General features: G+C 35.4%; 1 pseudogene; it reads right to left on the reverse strand.

Annotated features, from left to right (window-relative positions):
* Nucleotides 1-1,293: 1,293 nt before the first annotated feature.
* LOC147283299 (uncharacterized) lies at nucleotides 1,294-4,277 on the reverse strand (annotated as a pseudogene).
* Nucleotides 4,278-6,636: the final 2,359 nt, after the last annotated feature.

Consider the following 6,636-nt stretch of genomic DNA (forward strand, 5'->3'; position numbering starts at 1 on the left):
GTGCGGGTCAGATAGATATCCAGAGTCCGCATATCCAACAAACTTTGGGCCATTGAGGGATTCACTAGAATAAAATAGGCCCATATCAGTTGTTCCACGAAGATAGCATAAGATATGCTTAATACCATTCTAATGTCGATGTGTTGGAGTGGAGCTATATGTTGCTAACAAGTTTACTAAAAAAGATATGTCTGGTCTTATACATTGTGCTAAATATAGTAAAGCACCTATTGCACTGAGATATGGTACTTCTGGACCAAGGACCCTTTCATTATCTTCTTTAGGACGAAATGGGTCTTTCTCAGTGTCAAGAGACCGAACGACCATTGGGGTACTCAACGGATGAACTTTATCCATATTAAAGCGTTTCAATACCTTTTCGATATATGTTGATTGATGGACAAGGATTCCTTTGTCACAATGCTCAATCTGCAGGCTGAGACAATATTTGGTTTTCCCAAGGCCTTTCATCTCGAGTTCATCCTTTAAGTATTCGGCAGTTTTTATGAGCTCTTCAGGAGTTCCAATTAAGTTCATATCATCGACATAAATTGCCACTATGGCAAAACCAGAATTTGACTTCTTTATGAACACACATGGGCATATAGGGTCATTGATATACCCTTCTCTTATCAAATATTCACTAAGACGATTGTACCACATTCGTTCAGATTGTTTTAACCCATATAGTGATCGTCTCAATTTGATCGAGTACATATTTCGTGGTTTTGTTTTAATTGCTTCAGGCAATTTGAGTCATTCTGGGACTTTCATATAAATATCAGCATCCAAATCTCCGTGTAAGTTTGCAGTAACAACATCCATAAGTTGCATGTCGAGTTTTTCTGAAACTACCAAACTTATCAAATTTCTGAATGTGATTGCATCCATAACAGGAGAGTATGTTTCATCAAAGTCAATTCTTGGCCTTTGAGAAAAACCTTGTGCAACGAGTCATGCTTTATATCTTGCAATCTCATTTTTCTCATTACGCTTTCTCGTAAACACCCACTTGTAACCTACAGGGTTCACATTGTGTGGTGTTTGGACTACAGGTCCAAATACGCCACATTTTTCTAAATAGTTCAACTTAGCCTAAATTGCATCTTTCCATTTAGGCCAATCATGCCTATGTCTGCAATCATCAACAGATCTAGGTTCAAGATTATCATCAGCTTTAATGATCTCAGTAGCTACTGCGAATGAAAATATATCATTAATGATCATTTCATCGCGATTCCACAATTCATCATTGCATGCAAAATTTATAGAAATCTCTTTATTGTTAGGTACCTATGCCTCTTCTAGGTCTTGGGTCTCATTATGGACCATTTCTTGTTCTAAGATTGAACAATCATTAAGTGTGGGTTCGCCATTTTCGCTGGAATTTACTTTTAATTTTCTCTTTTGGGGAACTGTATCTTTTGAACCTATTGGTCTGCCATGCTTTAGGCATGCAGCAGAATAATCATTTTTTGGCACATTTGATTGTCCAACTAGGACATCAATCCTTGTAGGTGTATTCATAGCTGGTATATGTGATTTTGTCACTTTTGCTATATCTGTAAATACATCTGGCATTTGATTAGCAATCTTTTGAAGATCAACTATCTGTTGTACTTTATTTTCACATTGCATAGAACGAGGATCAAGATGAGATATAGTAGATACATTCCACGATAATTCACGCCGTTCTTCAGGAACGGTGGTCTTCTCTCCCCCTAACGGCGGGAATACTGTCTCATCAAAGTGATAATCCACAAAACGTGCGGTAAAGATATCACCCGTTAAGGGTTCGAGATATCTAATGATAGAGAATGAATCAAAACCAATATATATCCCCATCCTCTGTTGATGACCCATTTTAGTGTGTTGTGGAGGTGCAATGGGTACATATACGACACACCCAAAAGTCCATAAATGTGAAATATTTGGCTGGCTCCCAAGTGCTACTTGTAAAGGGGAGTATTTATAATCATTCATCGGTCTTAGTCGAACTAATGACCCAGCATGTAAAATAGCATGTCCCCATGCATAAACTGGAAACTTTGATTGCATAAGCAAAGTTCGAGCAATCAATTGAAGGTGCTTGATAAAAGCTTTTGTTAAACCATTTTGGGTATGGACATGAGGAACATGATGTTCAACGTCAATGCCAATCGACATGCAACAGTCATTAAAGACTTGGGACGAATATTCACCAGCATTGTCAAGTTGGATCGACTTGATAAGATTATCTGGAAACTGAGCTCGTAATTTAATTATCTGAGCCAATAGCCTAGAAAATGCAAATTACGAGTTGACAAGAGGCAAACATGTGACCATCTACTGGATGCGTCAACTAGAACCATAAAATAATGAAATGGACCACATGATGGTTGAATGGGCCCACAAATGTCCCTTTGAATTCTTTGCAGAAATGATGGAGATTCTATATCAAGCTTTAAGAGAGATGGTCTGATAACAAACTTTCCTTGTGAACAAGCTGTGCAAAGATTTTTGTTAGATCCAATCAGATGTTGAGTCGTTAATGGATGCCCACAAGAATTTGAAATAATCCTACACATCATAGTGGATCCAGGATGACCCAACTGGTCATGCCAAAGCATGAAAATATTTGGGTCAATGAACTTCAGGTTCATGACAGCATGGGCGCCATGCGCCTCAATAAATTTTATAGTTGTATTATACAACCTAGATGAGAAAGCAGGGAGTTTCTCCAATATACGCTTCTGGCTGTAAATATTGGATGTAATGCAAATATATTCAGCATTATGCTCAGTTGTGGTTTCAATGTGATATCCATGCAAATGAATATCTTTAAAACTAAGAAGATTTCTTCTGGATCTGCTTGAGTATAGAGCATTGCTAATGGACAGTTGAGTTCCATTGAGTAACGTAATGTGGGCTCTTCCGGATATAGTGGTTAACCTATCTTTTGTTAATGCTATATTGGAAAAATACTTCCTATCTCAAAGTATAGTGTGCGTAGCTGCATTGTCTACAAGACAAATATCTTCACCATGATTTTGACCACCGCAGTCCATTTTTAATGCCTTTCAATAAAATAAATGAAAATAATTACTTTCTACGACATTTTATTTGATAAGAAAAATTATTTTTACAAGTGCAAACTTGAAAATAACTAAATAAAAGTAACATATGCAAATTTGAAACTAATCCTAAGGAAAGCATTAAACTGATTAAATAAACAACAAATTAATTGGGATGGACAACCCAACCACCAATCATAGCATCAAAAGACTTTGCATCGGTGTCAGCAAAGAAATCAGAGACATCAAGATGACTTATGTCCACCGGGTCCGAAGTGTCCATTGGGTCATGAACTTGGTCAACATAATTGACTTCAACCTTCCCTTTTAAAAAGGCTAGGTAAAGGTCTACCAAGTGCTTGGGCGTGCGACAAGCACACGCTCAATGTCCAGTTCCACTACACCTGTGGCAGGCACCCTCAGAACCTTTAGGGGCTTTGTACATTTCACCTTTCCCTTTGTCTTGCTTGTTCCACTTCTGGTGGGTATGTAATGCTTATGCATTTTTTAGACCCAAGTTATTATTGCAACCACCTTGACCATTACGGCGCCTATTACCACTTCCTTGTCATTGACCACGCCCATAGCCACAACCACGACCACGGCTACGAGATGAAGTAGCATTCACTTCAGGGAATGCTGCCGTCCCAGTTGGACGGGATTGGTGGTTCCTCATCAGGAGCTCATTGTTTTGCTTAGCAAGGAGAAGACAAGAGATCAGTTCAGAGTACTTCTTGAACCCACGCTCACGGTATTGTTGCTGCAAGAGCACATTTGAAGCATGGAAAGTGGTGAAAGTTTTCTCCAACAGTTCTGCATCAGTCATTTTCTCACCACATAATTTGAGTTGAGAACTGATTCGAAAAAGTGCAGAATTGTATTCAGAAACTGTCTTGAAACCTTGTAGACGCAAATGCATCCAGTTTCATGGCGTGCCTTAGGGAGGATCATAGTTTTCTGGTGATCATATCTCTCTTTCAGATTATCCCAGAGAGTCAGCGGATCGTTGACAGTGAGATACTCACTCTTCAGCCCTTCATGAATATGATGGCGAAGAAAGATCAAGGCTTTGGCAAGGTTTTGCGGGGACGCTTTATTGCCTTCTTGGATTGTGTTACCAAGATTCATGGATTCAAGATCGATCTCAGCATCAAGGACCCAGGACAAATAGTTCTTTCCAGAGATGTCGAGTTCAACAAATTCTCATTTGGTCAAGTTCGTCATTTTCTACATAAAGAAAATGAGATATTTAGAACTCATGAAAGATAATTATGGAACTTTAGGTTCTTAATAATATGTTCGCAATAATACAAAACCTCAGGTTTGTTATAACATTAATCTAGAACTTCAGGTTCAAAAATTAAACTGATAAAATAATGGAGAATTAAACAGAATAAATAAATTATATTCAACACTAATTTAAGCAATATATATTGAAATCATAGAATAAAATAATTTGGCATGATAAGAAACCGAATCAACCAATCATCCAATTAATACTTATACAAGAACAGAAAATATATGAGGAAATTACAGATTTGGTCTACTTATTTTATACCTAATTCAATTTTGGTTCATGATTTTTTTTAAGTTCTGTTTTGGTCCACTAATTGTTTCACTTGTTCAATAAAGGTCCAGATTTGTGACTTTAAATCTTTTGGGTTGTGTTTTCTTCAATTATAATTGAAATATAAGTTATATTTCATAATTTCTTAGTTATAGGAAACAATTTGGAGTATTAGAATCTAACAGAATTGAGATTGGATCAAATTTGAAAAATTGGCAGTTTCGGGTACCCTACTTTGGGGTTAATTATCTTGAGTTTTAGAACTCCAATTTGAATTATCTTTATATGGTTGTAAGGAAAAGATGCATAGCTTTTAAACAAATATATGTTTGCTAAATTTGGGTGAGATATGATAGGGTAAAAGGCAGACTAAATTTGAGAAAATAAATCTGGACCTTTATTGAACAAGTAGAACAATTAGTGGACCAAAACAAAACTTAAAAAGATTGTGGACAAAATTGAACTAGGTATAAAATAAGTGGACTAAATCTATAATTTCCTTGAAAATATATATATGTTGCATGAATAACCAAAAGATGATTTGATTTAAACAATAATATAAAAATTAATCAAGACTTTTGGTGAGAGAAAAAAACCTCGAGTTAAGTTGTAGTACACACATATTCCAAAATATTATTTTGCAATTAATAATACCATATCAGCTTTGCTTTCTTTAACAAAACAACAAACAAGTCAGCAACATCCAATCAACCTGTTTGTTTCTATATCACACACCAATACATGATTGTTTTATCTGTTGTATTACACGTTGCAGCGGCATATAATGGCAAGAGTTTGTGAAGCAAATATATATTGTGAATTTGTGATGAAAAAATCAGGCAGTATATATGTGCTGACAAATATATTATATTAATTCAAACAATATATAGTACTTGCAGTAGCATGAATAAGAGCATCAAAGTTGAGCACGAAGTCTCTTGCTTCTTAGATCGAAAAGCCTCTCAATGTCATTAGCTTGTTGTATGAATATAAATTGCTACATAAATTGAAGAAGCAAAATAAAATAATAAAAAGAATATAAACTATACCAAGACTATCGTGCTGATAACGTGTTGTAAAACAAAAGAATTTAGAGAGACAAGATGGGAGAACTGTGTGTCTTTTTCCATTCCATAGAGCCTCTATTTATAGGCTTCAAGTGATAAATATTTACATCAGATATAACTCTTATAATAAATACATTATCACTAAGATAAATACAAGAAAATAGGATGAGTATTTATCTAGCTAATATCATATGATTATCTATGGAGATAAATACATGAAATGTGGTATGTAATTATCTGATGAGGACATTCACATTATCTGCAACACAATTTAATTTGTTCATGTATATATTATTTTAAACCCAATCTTTGTAGTAAAAGCCTAAATCCACTAATCAAAAACTATAGACCCAATACTAAGTAATCAATTAATCAAAACCTTAAAAAAGTGCAAACCCAACAGTCAACACTTATATTATTGTTGACCAAAAAAAAAAAAACCATATCCTTTCTGCAAGCATTTTTGCCGATTCAAACAAACACAGAAGAAGTTTCTATCCTACGACACCAGACGCGCGATATAGAGAGAGAGAGAGAGAGAGAGAGAGAGAGAGAGAGAGAGAGGGAGGGAGAGAGGAATCACATTCACAAAGCTCACAGCTACTGATTGAAGGCTTATGCTCAAGATTTGGGTGCTGATTGAAGGTTTAAGCTCAAGGTTTTAGTTTGGGGTTGAATGGTAGATGGATGGGTATAGAAAATTAGGGTTTCTTTGGCATAATTATCATTCTTCCATTTTTTTCACTTTTTTTCTTCTGAATATCGGTAGAATGTCGGATTTTTTTAATATTTTCAGAAAATATCGTTGATTTCAGCGAAATATCGGGGATATGGGTGAAGATTTTGCTTCACCCCCTGTGAGACCCTGTATTTTTCAAAGATTTATTTTAAATATTTTGAGAATTTATTTCAAGGATTTTGAGAATTTATTTGGAAATAAAAAGGGTTT

This window comes from Dryas octopetala, chromosome 5, assembly GCF_963921425.1.
Source record: "Dryas octopetala chromosome 5, drDryOcto1.1, whole genome shotgun sequence".
Taxonomy (NCBI): domain Eukaryota; kingdom Viridiplantae; phylum Streptophyta; class Magnoliopsida; order Rosales; family Rosaceae; genus Dryas; species Dryas octopetala.